This window comes from Balaenoptera physalus, assembly GCF_965194825.1.
Source record: "Balaenoptera physalus genome assembly, chromosome: 13".
NCBI classification, from domain to species: Eukaryota; Metazoa; Chordata; class Mammalia; order Artiodactyla; family Balaenopteridae; genus Balaenoptera; species Balaenoptera physalus.
This window is the reverse complement of record NC_138892.1, coordinates 23801609-23820913: the sequence shown is the minus strand read 5'-3', so window position 1 is coordinate 23820913 and position 19305 is coordinate 23801609. Positions and strand designations below refer to the sequence as shown.

At 39.4% G+C, this 19305-nt stretch overlaps 1 protein-coding gene and 1 long non-coding RNA gene across 2 annotated transcripts in view; one reads left to right on the top strand and one right to left on the bottom strand.

The window, feature by feature from the left end:
* The window catches only part of LOC309640596 (uncharacterized protein), a 601312-nt gene that overhangs the window by 56698 nt on the left and 525309 nt on the right, over positions 1-19305 (bottom strand). The window lies entirely within an intron of this gene.
* The window catches only part of LOC309640628, a 933213-nt gene that overhangs the window by 415060 nt on the left and 498848 nt on the right, over positions 1-19305 (top strand). The gene's annotated exons all lie outside the window — the stretch shown is intronic.

Sequence of the window (19305 nt, the reverse complement as noted above, 5' to 3'; positions counted from 1 at the left end):
CCTTCTATTAGAAGAAGATGCCATCTAGGACTTTCATAGCTAGAGAGGAGGAATCAGTGCCTGGCTTCAAAGCTTCAAAGGACAGAATGACTCTCTTGCTAGGGGCTAAGGCAGCTGGTGACTTTAAGTTGAAGCCAATGCTCATTTACCAGGGCCCTTAAGAATTATGCTGAATCGACTCTGTCTGTGCTCTACAAATGGAACAAGAAAGACTGGATGAGAGCACGTTTGCTAACTACATGCTTTACTGAATATTTTAAGCCTACTGTTGAGAAATACTACTTAGAAAAAAAGATTCCTTTCAAAATATTACTGCTCATTGAAAATGCACCTGGTCACCCAAGAACTCTGATGGAGATACACAACGAGATTAATGTTGTTTTCATGCCTGCTAATACAATATCCATTCTGTAGCCCATGGATCAAGGAGTAATTTTGACTTCCAAGTCTTATTATTTAAGAAATACATTCTGTAAAGCTATAGCTGCCATAAATAATGATTCCTCTGAGGGATCTGAGCAGAGTCATTTGAAAACCATATGGAAAGAATTCATCCTTCTAGATGCCATTAAGAACAGTCATGATTCATGGGAAGAGGTCAAAATAGCAACATTAACAGCGGTTGAAAGAAGTTGATTCCAACCCTCATGGATGACTTTGAGGGGTTCAACACTTCAGTGGAGGAAGTCACTGCAGATGTGGTGGGAATAGCAAGAGAACTAGATATGGAGCCTGAATTTGTGACTTGAATTGCTGCAATCTCATGATAAAATTTTAATGCATGAAGAGTTGCTTCTTATGAATGAGTAAAGGAAGTTGTTTCTTGAAATGGAATCTACTCCTGGTGAAGATTCTATGAAGACTGTTGAAATAGCAATAAAGAATTTAGAATATTACATAAACGTAGTTGATAGAGCAGCAGCAGGGTTTGAGAGGATTGACTCCAATTTTGAAAAAAGTTCTACTGTGGGTAAAATGCTATCAAACAGCATTGCCTGCTACAGGGAAATCACTCATGCAAAGAAGAGTCAATTGATGTGGCCAACATAACTGTTGTCTTATTTGAAGAAACTGCCACGGCCACTCCAGCCTTCAGCAACCAGCACCCTGATCAGTCACCAGCCATCAACATGGAGGCAAGACCCTCCATCAGCAAAAGATTATGACTCCCTGAAGGCTCAGATTATGGTTAGCATTTTCTTTAGCAATAAATTATTTTTAAATTATGTACATTGTTTTTTAGACATAATGCTACTGCACACTTAATAGACTACAGAATAATGTAAACATAACTTTTACGTACATTGGGAAACCAAAAAAGTCGTGTGACTTGCTTTATTGTCGTGGCCTAGAACCAAACCCGCAGTATCTCTATGGTATGCCTGTAAATGTGTCCATTAAAAAAAATATGGCTCCCAGCTCTGTCATTTACAAGCTCTAAGTGCTTATAAGTTACATAAGCTGAAAGTTACATAAACTCTCATTTTTCTCATAACGGTAGTGATTATAGCTAGGGTGGCTATAAAGGTGAAAAGAGATAATATAGGTAAAGTGTTTTAGCACAAAGCCTAGTACATAATAAGCCCTAAATATAAATGAGATTTGTTATTATTATTATTACTACATTTCTGTTCACTCCTATTTTCAGAGACATTATACACACTATTTTGTAAATGTATTTTATATACTCTCAACCTAATCAGTCAGATGTCCACAGTCTAATTCTCTGTTGTATTATATCTGACAAAATTCTAACCATGTCCCCCCATATTATCTCTGCTCAACCACACTGTATTTTCTTTATTTTGTTTAAGTCCTTGTTACCTTAAAATGGATCAGATATATCCTCCCAAATCCAATTTGTTCAGCTCAAAGTTAACTTCCCTATGCATATAATGTAGGTCCCACAAGAGAAGGATGTTGATATCATGGGTGATTCATGGAGATGGAAGCAGTCATGAGAATCAACAGCACCGCGGAAGCTCTTGCAGACAAATAGACAGTCAAATGCATCATAAGGCAGGATGCTAAGGGACCAATCAGCTCAGAAACATTGACTCTCTGTCACACACTGCTTAGAAGAAATGAATGGCAAAAATAAAAAGGGACAATAACAAAAAGCTCTTATTTAAATCACTATGCAAGTGAGGATAGGGGGAGATATGGGGTGGTCTTAGAGCATTCAAATAGAATGAATAGATCTGGAGTTCTAGTCTTCCCTCTGTCCCCAACCCGATGCGTGACACTGAAAAAGTCAAACACTCTCTCCATGCTCATCTGTAAAATCAGGCCAGGCCATCTTAAGCTTCCTTGTTGCTTCTATATTGCTGTTAATCTCTGCTGCATAGTTATTTTTGAATGAGAAGCCTATAAGAATAGAATTTTTTAAAGATAATTTCCTTTCTTCTTCATCAATAATATGGAGAAAATAAGACCTGCCTGACAGGATTGCTGTGAAGGTCAAATTGGAAAGTACATGCAGAGCACTTAGCACGATGTCTGGGATGTTGTAGGTTACCAAGATGTGATGTTCCATCACGTCATGATAATCCTGACAATGTAAAATAATCAAATTAAAAAATGACCTGTCTTTAAAATGAACTACCAAAAGAGAGAAGAAAGTAACAAATATAGAAACAAAATTAAAATATCTGGGTGGTGAGATTATGAATATTGTGGGTTCATTTTTCTATTTGAGAGACAACATAAGGTAATTGTTTGACTCATGGCTTCTCTCGGCACTGAAACCAGCTCTTTCACCAACTGTGGGGCTTTTAAACAAGTTTTATAACCTCCCTGTAAATGAAGATGTAATAATACTTACTTATCAAGAAATGATTTTATATTTGTGAAGCACATGTTAAGCACTATTTAAGTGTTTGTTAAATAAAATACTTTCCAAATCTGCAGTCATGGACATGTGCACTCCTATAATGGAAAGGAAGGGATATTCTTTTATAACGCAATGATTATTGCCCCTAACTGAGTAATTTTTTTCCATGCCAGGCCCTGTTCAAAGAACTTTATGTGGATCAACTAATCCTCATAATAATCCTGTGAGATGGGTACGATTATCATCAGAGGTGAGAAACATCCAGAGGGAGACAGCCCTGGTCTCTTCAGTCTCACCAAGTCACTAGGGCGAATCTGCTCACCCCCGTATGCTCCTCTAGTTTGCTGGCTTCTGCAGATAGTATACCTTGGATCTCACTTGCCCAGAAGCTGAGCTGCTCCGGGTGAACTGGGACAAAACTGGACTAGTCTCGCCTCGTCCTTTTCTCTTCCTGGCACCTGCTTAGGGATCCAGGTCACATGCTCCTCTTGCTTCTCCTCTTATCAAAACTAACTCTCTTTTCAGGTTCTCGTGGAAGACAAAGTGATAGGCTGATGGTCCAAAGACTTGGTTTGAGTCTTTGTTCTATCTTAAATGCTGTATAGCTTTGAGTAAGTTACTGGATGGCTTAGAGTCTGAAATTCATATGTAAATTTCAGTTTACTGTGTTTCTGAGAATTTTTGTCAGAGAGAAAGATGGAGATTGTTACCCATCAAGACACTGAATGCATGTTGTCTCAGAAAACTGAAAGGAGGACAATGGTTAAAATGCCAACATCCACTCTAGACTTTGTGCTAGACTTGGAATGGCAAAGACTGCCCAAAATTATGAACCTCCACTTCCCCATGGTGTTATTTTACACCAATATAGGGAAATGTACTTCTGAGGGTCACAAAAGGTTCTAAAATTCAAGGTTAAAGTTTTTGACCCATTGATTTCCTGTAGTTGGATGCAGTGATTTCCATTAGGCAGAGTACCGAGTGATTTTCACTGTGATGAAAGCCTGCCATTGAAATTTTCAGTGTCTTCTGAATATTTGCTGCTCCCAAGGAATAAGAGGAAAGAGAAGCCATCTATAGAGTGATGTTTGTTTGCTTTCACTTACTTTTATTACCCAGAATAATCCCAATTTGAAAGTCTCCAGCCAGAGGACTATCAAATGTGATAATAAAATGCTTGCAACATTTCTTTCCTGCTTTTCAGAAATTGCACATTTTGACACTACTTAGAGCAATATTAGTGTTTTCAGAAAAATGCTACTAGGTGGCATGCATGTAATTTGGCCTACCACTTTAAAAATTACTCTAACTTATAGTTTAGGACCTGTTAAATTTATGGCATGACTTTTTAAAAAAGGAATGAATAAAAAGTTTCAGTGGAAAACTACAAATTTATTTTTACCCTAAGCATTTTAAACTTGAGAAAGTAAAAGAATGTATTTGTTATTTTGACCTTTTACAGACCTATTTGTCTTGCAGGTAGCATTAGTAATTCTTCAACATCTACTAAAATTGCTAGCAGTTATGTGTATGAAGAAACTATTTCACAGCCATTTCTTTGTCCAGAGCCTTTATGAAGGAGTCATTCTAATGTTCTGGTTCAAAACATTAGCATCAATTGGAGTAACTGTTTTCAGTATCACCAAGTAAATATCCACTCAGTATAAAAGAGGAATGGCTGCCTTTTGTTGAACAACTCACCAGATCTTCAGCTGGAAGAGCTGCATGTGTTATCTATAAATTCACAACAGCTGGGCTTCCCTGGTGGTACAGTGGTTAAGAATCCGCCTGCCAATGCAGGGGACACAAGTTCGAACCCTGGTCCGGGAAGATCCCACATGCCGTGGAGCAACTGGGCCCATGCGCCACAACTACTGAGCCTGCGCTCCAGAGCCCGCGAGCCACAACTACTGAGCCTGCACTCTAGAGCCTGTGAGCCACAACTACTGAGCCCGCACGCCACAACTCCTGAAGCCCGGGCACCTGGAGCCCGTGCTCTGCAACAAGAGAAGCCACGGCAATGAGAAGCCGGTGCACCACAAGGAAGAGTAGCCCCCTCTCACCGCAACTAGAGAAAGCCCGTGCACAGCAACAAAGACCCAATGCGGCCAAAAATAAATAAACTAAAAAGAAAAGAAATTCAAAACAACTCTGCGATGCAGATATTATTACCCTCACTTCACAGATAAGAAAGTTGAGGATTCGAGGATCTAAGATGCTTGACTGAGATCACACAGCTAGCAAGTTACAGAGCCTGGAGTAAAAAACCAGGTTTGTCTTCTTTCTTATTCACCATAACTTACCAAGCCTTTTCAGAATCAAAAAGACAGCCAGGCAAAAAAACGATTGATATGAAATTTTCCAATGCAAAGCTGATTCTACTTATAAGTTTCCCTAGTTAGAGGGAGCTGGCAAAGTAGAGTTAAAATAATTTGGGCTTTGAAATCTACTAGACCTGGATTCAAAATCAGCTCTACCACTTGACAAGTACATGGCTTTGGAGAAGTTACTTAATATCTATCATATCACCTCATAAAGTTGGGAAGATTAAATAAGATAAATCTTACAAGTGCTGAACACATTACTTGTACCTGGTATGGACTTAATAAGTAGTATGTCTCTTTAGCCTATTATTATTTTTTAAAAGAACGTGATTCTAAACTGCCTAAAAATATAAGTATTCAAAAGTAGTTGTCTCATAACTTCTTAAGGCCACAATTATTGTATTTCTTTTGTTTTGTCACTTATCAGCAGGAACATAAACCACCTTCTTACAGGGGATTTGGAGGATTTGTAAGAGGACCCGCTTTCCCCGACACGTGTGAGAAGGAGCAGTTCGTTTTTTTTACCATCAGAAAAATAGAGACCACTTTCCTTCCTCAGATGCACAAGGTTTCTATTATGTGAAAGCAGATTGAATGCCGGTCTGACAAGATTTGGCATGGGGTCTAATAGGAAGCAAAATGGAACTGGGACTCAACATGATTTATCACAGTTATTTTTATAAATACCAAAATGGAAAACTTTTTGGTGTTGGAATGAAAAAGTGAATTGACTGACCGATTAAGGATCGGTCAGTACTTTTCATAGGTCATTTGAACGGAACCAAAGGGATGTTAAAAGGACTTGAAATACTGATGTCTGTAGCTACTAAATGAAATCTGACCAACACCCATACATATAATGGGGTTAGGCAGCAGTTGCTTTGAATGGTGGACAAAGTTGCTTTTCTAAAAGATGGTGGAGAACTGTATTTACTGGGTCTAGGAAGAAGTGACAATTGATTTAATCTAAGGAGTTCATGAGAGGGAAAGGTTGGCAGAGCTGAAGGTATATGCAGGCCAAGACCAAAGTGCTATCTGTAGGGAGGGCTCTCCGGGGAGAAGTCACTGCTCTCTCCCAAATGGAAAAGCCCATGGAAAATCTGTGCTATGCAGAATTTTTTTTTTCACTCTTTTCCCACTATACTTTCTGACCAATTTGCAATGTTCTGCTGCATGGAATTTTTAATCTTCGCAGTTCCATACTTTTGTCATAATTAAGTTTTGAAATAACATTGTTCTCCTGTGTATCCTACTGGAATAGTCTTTCACTCATGGCTGCTGACTTTAAGAAACTCGATGACACTAGGAAGTGAAATCTATCTGCATTCTACATAGGCATTTATGTATTTATACAGTGTCTATGAAGCAGCATAAATGCAGTGTTCTTCTAGCCAGCTGCTCTGTCAGAATGATGATGGTACATAGCTCTTCCAAATGCCTTACAGTTTATAGGGACTTTTCATACAAGGAAAGAAGAGGGAGAATATTTTACTGGGTACATATGATGTGTGGGATTCTATGCTAAATGTTTTATTCAACCTTCTTCATTACCTGTAAGATAATCATCATCTACATTATTCAGTTGAGAAAACCAAGGTTCAGAGAGGTTCAGCAACCTGTTCAAACCACACAGCTAATAAATAGCAAATTCTGGGCTAAAACCCAGATATTTCAATCTAAGCCTGGACTACTAGAGGAAGATAAAGTTCGAAAAGTACACAGGAGTGAGACTACTGAAGTCCAGCTAAGGAATTTAGACTGCAGTATTTATTTTGTAAGTGACAGAAAATTACTCAAGATTATGAGGAAGGAAATGTCATGAGTCTTCTGGGTTCTCTCAACTCAAGTCCCGGTGCCTTTCCTTTTTCTTTATTATGCTCATCCTTATCTATATTCTTTCCATAAACCTACCCTCTCATTCATTTATACTCTTCCATCTTATGAGAAAACTTCTCTTATTAACTCTACTTAATAAATCAGGAAAAGGAGGTACAGAGAAGTAAAGGAGTTTTCCCAAGGTCAAAGCCAGGGAGAGACAGGATTAGAACTCAGGTCTCTCTGGACTCACTCAATCACAGAGCATAACTCCGTGCATCTATGCACATAAATATGTATGGTAATAAGTATTTGAATATATAAACCCATATAAATTTCAGCTTACTGTAAACCCCACTGTCAAAACAAATTTCAAAACACTATGTATTTCAGGTAGGGAATATCCAACATGCCACAATGACCTATAACAGGAAAACACCAAAACAAAGGAATACAAACAACTGTTGCAATCACCAAGCTGAAGTCTTGGGATGCAAAAGATTATTGAACTCTTTCACAAATATCTAAAAAGGAGTGCCTCTGTATTGATGCTGATTCGTCACCATTTTTCTCAGCTAATATCATTGCTGCACAGAATATCATAAAGTTTAGGAACAAAGAAAATAATTTGAGAATCCTCTACAGGAAAAAAGTACATTTCAAGGAGAAGTGGATTTTTTTCTACTTGTTTTTGCTTTATCATGGCACATTAACTTGATGAAAATTTCCCTTGTGGATGTGAGGAATGGTTTTGACCCTATGTACTTGTATATTTATTTTGATGGTCCTAAATTTAGCAAAGCATTATTGTCACCATTGATCCTAGAGAATTATTCACCTGTTAGTGAGTCAATAGCTGCATGGGTTTATGGTATCATGAGGGATATTGACTGTCAAGTTTATTTACAGTAATTGATAATTTTTTAATTGTTCTCTGTTCCTATTCCTAAAATAACTAAGCAAAGATGATCATTTCACTGGATGAAGAAAATGTTCACATAAGTGAGAGGGGAAAGAGGTTCCAGTGTGTACTTGAGAAGAAATAGGACATGTCTAAAGGCCCCTAGAACTGTTCTAATGCTGGCAAAACCTTAAGCAATCCTCAGAAGCCAAGTAGACTGTTGTCCCCCAAGAGAAGTATGCCCTGCGTGAAGTGGTTCCCTCCCTTCTCTGTCTCTCCATCCTGACTTACCCCTACCAGCTTTCACAGTGCATGACCTTCTTCCCCTACAACAGTGTGTGCACTCAGATGCAGAGTATGCACTCAATAAGTATGTCAAATTACTGAAGTCATTCACAAGGCTGTTTCCACTTTTTTTTACCATGAGCTCGTTAAGTACAAAGATGATGTGTTTATGGACTTTGCATGCCCAGAGCATTACTTCCTGCTTGGACCTTCACACATGCTCAGTAGATGTTTTTTGAGAGGCAGTATGGGCAATAGTAAGATTTTGGAGCCAGTCAGCCTGTGTTCAAATTCTGACTCTGCTGTTGACTAGCCTTGTAACCTTGGGCAAGTTACTGCTCCATGTCTCAGTTTCCTCATCTGCAAAATGGGATAATAGAGAACTTATAAGATAGCTGTGAGGATTCAGTGTGTTTTTATACATAAAATGCTCAACAAAATAAAAGTTATTTCTCCAGCACAGATGGTCCTTGCCAAATGGCTGCTCTCCAGGTAATGACTCCAGGATCAAACTCTTCCTATCTTGTAATGCTATCATCTTTAACACCTGGTATCCAAGATTCCACGGAAGGGGAAGAAAGAGCATAATTATATCTGGAAGCTTTTCTTAGGAGCTAGGCCTAGTCATGACATGTGAGCCAGTCTCAGGACTCTTCCTAGATGCCAGGGAACTGGTCAACAGATCCGTCATTATGTGCACTGGTATAAAGTGAACCTGTTTAGTGGAGCATAGCATTCTCCCTGTCACTGGAAAGACTTCAATAGATGCTAGCAATTATTTATAAAGATCAAAGCTCTAAAATCATATAAGTAGATGTTCATAGCTGGGTAGTTTCGTTTCAATTGCTTAAGTACCACTATTTTAATTTTAAATTTAACTGCTTTCTTCATGGCCCTCTGGGTAATTCTGGTGCCACTCTACTACCATTGATGCTTCCAGTCCCCCTGAGACCTTTAAACCTGAGGTCACAAAGACCTACTGAAGAAATGCGGGTGACGTAAATGAACAATGCAGCAGAGGTGGGTGGGGACTGCAGGGCTCTGGGGGGTAGCACCTGCTCCATCAGGCACCATGACAGCGGTCCGTAGGAACACCATCCCACCAGCCCAGAATATGGGTCTCATTCTGCCACCCCGTCCCCTGACTGTGTTCCCCCTGACATTAGGATATGGCCCCTAGTGTAGGATGGTGGTTAAGTGCATAGATTCTGGAACCAGTCTACGAATGTTTCAAGACCAACACTAAAACTTAACTGGCTGTTACCCCAGTTCCCCCATTTGTAAACTGAGGATACTAGTGGTATCCAACTGAAAGGACTGCTGAGTGGTGTCAATGAGCTAATATGCATAAAATATTTAGAACATGCCTCATGTGTAGTAAGTGTTCAGTATACATTAGCCATTACTTTTCTTCTCATTACCTCTGGCTTGGTGGGCTGAATTTGAAAGTTGGGCCTTCAATTTGCAATTTTTGCTTTAAACTGTAGCAACTGGGATTCAAATCAGAAAGCACTTAGCAGCCTATAAAACCAAGCTTTAGAGAATAGCCCCAGCTTCCTGGGAAACGCCTGGCACCCCTTGCTTTGCTTTGCCCCACTTTCACTCTTTGCTGCCTACTCCATTCCTGCTTCTATCTGGCTCTTGATCTCTGTGGTTGTAGCTCAGATTTTTAACTCCATTATTGCTTTTTGCACTGACAATATCATTTTTCTGCTTTGAACTCATTTTCCCCCTAGATAAATTGAGTTCAAAGGCCACAATGCACCCTGACCTCTCACCCCTTTTGACCATTACTACTGATTACTGGTCTGACCAAGCTGAAACTCCCAGAAGAAACAAGGCTTAGAGACATTAAGCAATTCATCCAAAGTCACACAGCCAGTAAGGCAAGGGACCAGGATCTGAACCAGATCCCATGACTATAGTCAGGGATCCCAAACTTTCAGCCATACTGTAGTCACTCTATTTTGCTGAAGCAGAAATTTGAGTCTCAAACAATTTGGGGCATAACTTACGAGAGCAAACCACTTAGCTAGGAAGTCAGCCTCAACCCAGGAGTCATATCTCAATGGGCCTTTGCTGTTCTCTGCTCATTATGGAGGTGTGCAGAATTCCCAAGAGGTGACAAAAGCTTTGTTTCTCTAGGACAAATGGCCATACAGTGAAAGATCAAGTTTTAGCGAAAGTTAAAAATGCATGCAGTCAGCATCAGTGACAGAGCTGCATAGGAAGTTTGTGACTCTCAACAGAATTAAGAGGAGATTCATAAAGATCTGGATGTTTCTCTCAGCAAAACCAAGGGTCTACACACAGAGTCACAAAATGATGGCCCACAAGCTAAATCTCACGATTTGGTGGAGGAAAGAACATATTGTTAAAAAGCATTTGAAATCTGTTAAGTAGAACATGGACTCTCCAGCATGCCTCAGCTACTGGCATTCTTTTTTGGAATTTTGGCTCATTGGCCTATTATATAATAGAATAAATGAGTATGAAGAATTAAGTTTCTATACATAACATTTTGTATTCCCCCTAAAGACACCCATTAATTATGTTACCCTATTGCTTAATCAACACAGAATAGCCATTTGAAATATTTTAACAAAATGCTTTTATTTTTTCCATGAATCTTTAAACTCATCTGTAAAAGTCATGAGCCTGAAAGAATGTTGTCTAAGGATCAGTGAAACGTCTTGTTGGTTCAGATTCAGGCTTACTTCATAGAGTTTACACAGCATATGCCAGACACAGTGTTAAGAACTTTCACAGACTTTTCATTTCTTCTTCACAAAAATCCAGTGTGCTTTAATAATATTATCCCCATTTTACAGTTTTGGAAACTTTGATTCAAAGAGGGTTAGTCATTTTCCCAATATCGTACCACTGGGAAATGGTGGACTGGGGGTTCCTACTTAAATTCACGGCTTTTCACCATTTCATGCTGCCTCCCATTAGCGTGATTCAGCCTTTGGAAATAATTTTCCAAAAAAATAGCCTAGAAGAGTATCCATCCATTAAAAATTATTCCATTGTCCCTCTAAGTACCTTGTCGTGACTGAGATGGAGGAGAGCATCAGTTGTTTGAAATATTTAATAACAATTCCTTGGATGGTAGTTCTAATTTTAGCTTCCTGAGGACCCCGTTTCTTCAGGCAATGAATAATTTGCATGGCAAGTTTACTTCTGAGCAAGACACTAGAGTTGAATCCAAGGACACTTAGAATAGTTTCATAGGACAGTTTGGTTTCAGAACTGCATAAAAACTTGCTAAAAATTCTAAATTTATGGTTCACTCTTGATTATATACTTAATTATTTTATAGTTTTCAAGTGTCTATTGAATTCTACTTCAACACAATAACCATTTATATTTCATAATGATAATGGCGAGACAGTGACTTTTTAAGGCTCATTTGAAACTCTATTTTTATTCCTGGTAATAACCTTTGACATTCCTTGGCCATTCTCCCTCCAGGTTTTCTAAAAATATTAAAAAGTGTGGGACCCAGGACCCAGTTTTAATCTCATGTCATTAGACTCTTCCATCTACTACCCTCCTTGGTGCAGTCAATTAGTCCATTTTCCCTAATTTTTTGAAGAGTTTTACTCCTATCTCAGTGTCATACCCTCCAGCACTATTTTTATCTCAATTCTTGGTGAAATCTGTAGATCAGAGCCTAGCCAGTAGTAAATATTGTAGGCTTTGTGGTTCAAGAGACAAAACAACTTACTTACATAACAAAGCAGAAAACTCCTGCCTGTCTCACCCACCCCATTTACCTGAGATGCCATCAGAGTCAATTTCACCCTCTGCCCCAGTGACCCAGATCCTGGAATACTCTTCTTCCTGGAGAGCCCAGCCATTTCAACTTGGGCAGCTAGTCAGAGCTAGTCACTGAATCTCTGCCTTCTGGGCTGAGATTCCACGCCCTGAAGCCTGGCAGTTGCCAACAGTGAAGTGTCCAGTAGGTAGGTGATAAATAGCATGAGTCTTAAGCAGTGATGAGGTGTGGTCACCAGTTGGGTGGCAGGCACTGGAGTGGAGGTGTGCAGAGTGAAGGAATGTACCAGCTGTGGCTCACAATGTTAGCCAGTTCCAGCAGCGCCGGGGGCCATACAAAACCAGGCACTGGGCCAGAATGGGCCAGACTGGGCTGTGGTTTGCCAACTCTTAATGTAGATTATCATTCCAATACCTAGTCTCTCAATCTCTGGAAGTTTTTTCTTCCAATGATCTTGTCCTCACCCTACCTTTGACATACATTTTCATGGTTATGACTTCTCATTGCAAAATCCTGCAACCACTCCACATAAATTCCATTCTAAGCACCCTCTCTTTTTTTTTTAAACATCTTTATTGGAGTATAATTGCTTTAAAATCTGTGTTAGTTTTTGCTGTATAAAAAAGTGAATCAGCTCTGTGTACACATATATCCCCATATCCCCTCCCTCTTGCATCTCCCTCCCACTCTCCCTATCTCACCCCTCTAGGTGGTCACAAAGCACAGAGCTGATCTCCCTGAGCTATGCGGCTGCTTCCCACTAGCTATCTACTTTACATTTGGCAGTGTATATAAGTCCATGACACTCTCTCACTTCGTCCCAGCTTACCCTTCCACCTCCCCGTGTCCTCAAGTCCATTCTCTGCATCTGTGTCTTTATTCCTGTCCTGCCCCAAGGTTCTCCAGAACCTTTTTTTTCTTTTAGATTCCATATATATGTGTTAGCATACAGTATTTATTTTTCTCTTTCTCACTAACTTCACTCTATATGACAGTCTCTAGGTCCATCCACCTCACAACAAAAAACTCAATTTTGTTTCTTTTTATGGCTGAGTAATATTCCATTATATACCTGTGCCACATCTTCTATATCCATTCATCTGTCAATGGACACTTAGGTTGCTTCCATGACCTGGCTATTGTAAGTAGTGCTGCAATGAACATTGTGGTACATGTCTCTTTTTGAATTATGGTTTTCTCAGGGTATATGCCCAGTAGTGGAATTGCTGGGTCGTATGGTAGTTCTATTTTTACTTTTTTAAGGAACCTCCATACTGTTCTCCATAGTGGCTGTAGCAATTTACATTCCCACCAACAGTGCAAGAGAGTTCCCTTTTCTCCACACCCTCTCCAGCATTTATTGTTTGTAGATTTTTGGATGATGGCCATTCTGACCAGTGTGAGGTGATATCTCATTGTGGGTTTTTTTTTTTTTGACATATAACATTATATTCATTTCATTATAGAACATAATGATCGGATATTTGTATACCGTGGTTTTGATTTGCATTTCTCTAATGATTAGTGATGTTGAGCATGCTTTCATGTGTTTGCTGGCAATCTGTATGTCTTCTTTGGAGAAATTTCTATTTAGGTCTTCTGAGCATTTTTGGATTGGGTTGTTTGTTTTTCTGATATTGAGCTGCATGAGCTGCTTGTATATTTTGGGGATTAATCCTCTGTCAGTTGCTTCGTTTGCAAATATTTTCTCCCATTCTGAGGATTGTCTTTTCATCTTGTTTATGGTTTCCTTTGCTGTGCACAAGCTTTTAAGTTTCATTAGGTCCCATTTATTTATTTTTGTTTTTATTTCCATTTCTCTAGGAGGTGGGTCAAAAAGAATCTTGTTGTGATTTATGTCATAGAGTGTTCTGCCTATGTTTTCCTCTAAGAGTTTGATGGTGTCTGACCTTACGTTTAGGTCTTTAATCCATTTTGAGTTTATTTTTGTGTATGGTGTTAGGGAGTGTCCTAATTTCATTCTTTTACATGTAGCTGTCCAATTTTCCCAGCACCACTTATTGAAGAGGCTGCCTTTTCTCCATTGTATATTCTTGTCTCCTTTATCAAACATAAGGTGACCATATGTGTGTGGGTTTATCGCTGGGCTTTCTATCCTGTTCCATTGATCTATATTTCTGTTTCTGTGCAATTACCATCTTCTCTTGATTACTGTAGCTTTGTAGTATAGTCTGAAGTCCAGGAGCCTGACTCCTCCAGCTCCGTTTTTCTTTCTCAAGATTGCTTTGGCTATTTGGGGTCTTTTGTGTTTCCATACAAATTGTGAAATTTTTTGTTCTAGTTCTGTGAAAAATGCCATTGGTAGTTTGAAACGGATTGCATTGAATCTGTAGATTGCTTTGGGTAGTAGGTCATTTTCACAGTGTTGATTCTTCCAACTCAAGAACATGGTATATCTCTCCATCTATTTGTATTGTTTTTAATTTCTTTCATCAGTGTCTTATAGTTTTCTGCATACAGGTCTTTTGTCTCCTGAAATAGGTTTATTCCTAGGTATTTTATTCTTTTCGTTGCAATGGTAAATGGGAGTGTTTCCTTAATTTCTCTTTCTGATTTTTTGTTGTTAGTGTATAGGAATGCAAGAGATTTCTGTGCATTAATTTTGTATCCTGCTACTTTACCACATTCATTGATCAGCTCTAGTAGTTTTCTGGTAGCATCTTTAGGATTCTCTCTATATAGTATCATGCCATCTGCAAACAGTGACAGTTTTAATTCTTCTTTTCTGCTTTGTATTCCTTTATTTCTTTTTCTTCTCTGATTGCTGTGGCTAAAACTTCCAAAACTAGTTGAATAATAGTGGTGAGAGTGGGCAACCTTGTCTTGTTCCTTATCTTAGAGGAAATTTCACCTTTGAGAATGATTTCACCTTTGAGAATGATGTTCGCTGTGGGTTTGTAATATATGGCCTTTATTATGTTGAGGTAGGTACCCTCTAAGCCTACTTTCTGGAGAGTTTTTATCATAAGTGGGTGTTGAAGGCTTTTTCTGCATCTACTGAGATTACCTTATGGTTTTTATCCTTCAATTTGTTAATATGGTTTATCACATTGATTGATTTGTGTATATTGAAGAATCCTTGCATTCCTGGAATAAGCCCCACTTGATCATGGTGTATGATCCTTTTAATGTGCTGTTGGATTCTGTTTGCTAGTATTTTGGTGAGGATTTTTGCATCTATGTTCATCAATGGTATTGGCCTGTAGTTTTCTTTCTTTGTGACATCTTTGGCTTTGGTATCAGAGTGATGGTGGCCTCATAGAATGAGTTTGGGAGTGTTCTTCCCTCTGCAATATTTTGGAAAAGTTTGAGAAGGATAGGTGTTAGCTCTTCTGTAAATGTTTCATAGAATTCGCCTGTGAAGCCATCTGGTCCTGGGCCTTTATTTCTTGGAAGATTTTTAATCACAGTTTCAATTTCATTACTTGTGATTGGTCTGTTCATATTTTCTATTTCTTCCAGGTTCAGTCTTGGAAGGTTGTGCTTTTCCAAGAATTTGCCCATTTCTTCCAGTTGTCCAGTTTATTGGCATATAGTTGCTTGTAGTAATCTCTCATGATCCTTTGTATTCCTGCAGTATCAGTTGTTACTTCTTTTTCATTTCTAATTCTGTTGATTTTGAGTCTTCTCCCTTTTTTTCTTGATGACTCTGGCTAATGGCTTATCAACTATATTTATCTTCTCAAAGAACCAGCTTTTAGTTTTATTGATCTTTGCTATTGTTACCTTCATTTCTTTTTCATTTAGTTCTGATCTGATCTTTATGATTTCTTTCCTTCTGCTAACTTGGGGTTTTTTTCTTCTTCATTGTCTAATTACTTTAGGTGTAAGGCTAGGTTGTTTATTTCAGATTTTTCTTGTTTCTTGAATAGGATTGTATTGCTATAAACTTCCCTCTTAGAACTGTTTTTGCAGCATCCCATAGGTTTTGGGTCATCGTGTTTTCATTGTCATTTCTTTCTAGGTATTTTCTGATTTATTCAGTGATCTCTTGGTTGTTTAGTAGCATATTGTTTACCGTCCATGTGTTTGTATTTTTTACAGTTTTTCTTGTAACTGATATCTAGTCTCATAGCGTTGTGGTTGGAAAAGATACTTGATACGATTTCAATTTTCTTAAATTTACCGAGACTTGATTTGTGACCCAAGACGAGGTCTATTCTGGAGAATGTTCCATGAGCACTTGAGAAGAAAGTGTAATCTGCTGCTTTTGGATGGAATGTCCTATAAATATCAATTAAGTCCATCTTGTCTAATGTGTCATTTAAAGCTTGTGTTTCCTTATTTATTTTCATTTTGGATGATCTGTCCATTGGTGAAAGTGGGGTGTTAAAGTCCCCTACTATGATTGTGTTACTGTCAATTTCCCCTTTTATGGCTATTAGTATTTGCCTTATGTATTGAGGTGCTCCTATGTTGGGTGCATAAATATTTACAATTGTTATATCTTCTTCTTGGATTGATCCCTTGATCATTATGTAGTGTCCTTCTTTGTCTCTTGTAATAGTCTTTGTTTTGAAGTCTATTTTGTCTGATATGAGAATTGCTACTCCAGCTTTCTTTTGATTTCCATTTGCATGGAATATCTTTTTCCATCCCCTCACTTTCAGTCTCTATGTGTCCCTAGGTCTGAAGTGGGTCTCTTGTGGACAGCATATTATGGGTCTTGTTTTTGTATCCTTTCAACCAGTCTATGTCTTTTGGTTGGAGCATTTAATCCATTCACATGCAAGGTAATTATCGATATGTATGTTCCTACTACCATTTTCTCAATTGTTTTGGGTTTGTTATTGTAGGTCTTTTCCTTCTCTTGTGTCTCCTGCCTAGAGAAGTTCCTTTAGCATTTGTTGTAAAGCTGGTTTGGTTATTCTGAATTCTCTTAGCTTTTGCTTGTCTGTAAAGGTTTTAATTTCTCTGTCAAATCTGAATCAGATCCTTGCTGGATAGAGTAATCTTTGTTGTATTCTTTCCCCTTTCATCGCTTTAAATATGTCCTGCCACTCTCTCTGGCTTGCAGAATTTCTGCTGAAAGGTCAGCTGTTAACCTTATGGGAATTCCCTTGTATGTTATTTGTTGATTTTCCCTTGCTGCTTTTAATATTTTTTCTTTGTATTTAATTTTTGATAGTTTGATTAATATGTGTCTTGGTGTGTTTCTCCTTGGATTTATCCTGTATGGGACTCTCTCCACTTCCTGAACTTGATTGACTATTTCCTTTCCCATGTTAGGGAAGTTTTCAACTCTAATCTCTTCAAATATATTCTCAGACACTTTCTTTTTCTCTTCTCTTTCTGGGAATGCTATAATTCAAATGTTGGTGTGTTTAATGTTGTCCTAGTGGTCTCTGAGACTTTCCTCAATTCTTTTCACTCTTTTTTCTTTATTCTGCTCTGGGACAGTTATTTCCACTATTTTATCTTCCAGGTCACCTATCCATTCTTCTGCCTCAGTTATTCTGCTATTGATTCCTTCTAGAGAATTTTTAATTTCATTTATTGTGTTGTTCATCATTGTTTGTTTGCTCTTTAGTTCTTCTAGGTCCTTGTTAAATATTTCTTGTATTTTCTCCATTCTATTTCCAAGATTTTGGATCATCTTAACTATCATTACTCTGAATTCTTTTTCGGTAGACTGCCTATTTCCTCTTCATTTGTTTGGTCTGGTGGGTTTTTACCTTGCTCCTTCATCTGCTGCGTATTTCTCTGTCTTCTCATTTGGCTTAACTTACTGTGTTTGGGGTCTCCTTTTTGCAGGCTGCAGGTTCGTAGTTCCTGTCGTTTTTGGTGTCTGCCCCCAGTGGGTGAGGTTAGTTCAGTGGTTTGTGTAGGCTTCCTGGTGGAGGGGACTGCTGCCTGTGTTCTGGTGGATGAGGCTGGATCTTGTCTTTCTGGTGGGCAGGACCACATCCGGTGGTGTGTTTTGGGGTGTCTGTGAACTTATTATGATTTTAGCAGCCTCTCTGCTAATGGGTGTGGTTGTGTTCCTGTCTTACTAGTTGTTTGGCATGGGACATTCCACACTGGATCTTGCTGGCTGTTGGGTGGAGCTGGGTCTTAGTGTTGAAGTGGAGATCTCTGGGAGAGCCCTTGTTAATTGATATTACATGGGGCTGGGAGGTCTCTGGTGGTCCAATGTCCTGGACTCAGCTCTCCCAGCTCGGAGGCTCAGGCCTGACACCCAGCCAGAGCACCAAGACCCTGTCAGCCACAAGGCTCAGGAGAAAACGAAGAAAATAAAAGAAGAAAATAAATAAATAAATAAATAAAAATTTAAAAATAATAAAATTTAAAGAAAAAAATTTAAAAGCAAAAAGAAGAGAGCAAACAAACCAATAAACAAATACACAAGCACTAAAAGTAAACTAAGATAAACATAAAAATCAGAAACAAATCTGTCGCAGACAGCAAACCCTAAGTCTACAGTTGCTCCCAAAGTCCACCGCCTCAAATTTGGGAACTTTTGTTGTCTAATCAGCTATTCTATAGATGCAGGGTTCATCAAGTTGATTGTGGGTATTTAATATGCTGTTCCTGAGGCTGCACGGAGAGATTTCCCTTTCTCTTATTTGTTCACACAGCTCCTGGGGTTCAGGTTTGGTTTTGGCCCCACCTCTGCGTGTAGGTCACCCTCAGGCATCTGTTCCTCACCCAGACAGGAGGGGGTAAAGCAGCGGCTGATTAGGGCTCTCTTGCTCTCTCAGGTCAGGGAGAGGGAGGGGTATGGTAGTCATAACGCGGTAGTCATAACGTGGGTGAACCTGCAGCAGCAGAGGCCAGCATGACATTGCAACAGCCTGAGGCGCACGATGTGTTCTCTTGGGGAAGTTGTCCCTGGATCTCGGGACCCTGGCAGTGGCGGGCTGCACAGGCTCCCAGCGAGGTGTGGGTAGTGCTTGCACACAGGGATCTTGGTGGCAGCAGCAGCAGCATATTATTTATTGTTTCATGCCCGTCTCTGGGGTCCAAACTGATAGCCACAGCTCATGCCTGTCTCTGGAGCTTGCTTAGGCGGTGCTCTGCCTTCTGTGGGCACACTGGGAAGGAATCCCCTCTCCTCGTGCACCCCAAAACAATGGTCTCTTGCCTCTTCAGCAGGTCCAGACTTTTTCCCTGACTCCATCCAGGCTAGTTGAGGCACACTAGCCCCCTTCAGGCTGTGTTCACACAGCCAACCCCAGTCCTTTTCCTGGGGTCTGATCTCTGAAGCCTGATCCTCAGCTCCCATCCCACACCTGCCCCAGCGGGTGAGCAGACAAGCGTCTCAAACTGGTGAGTGCTGGTTGGCACCAATCCTCTGTTTGGGAATCTCTCCACTTTGCCCTCTGCACCCCTGTTGCTGTGCTCT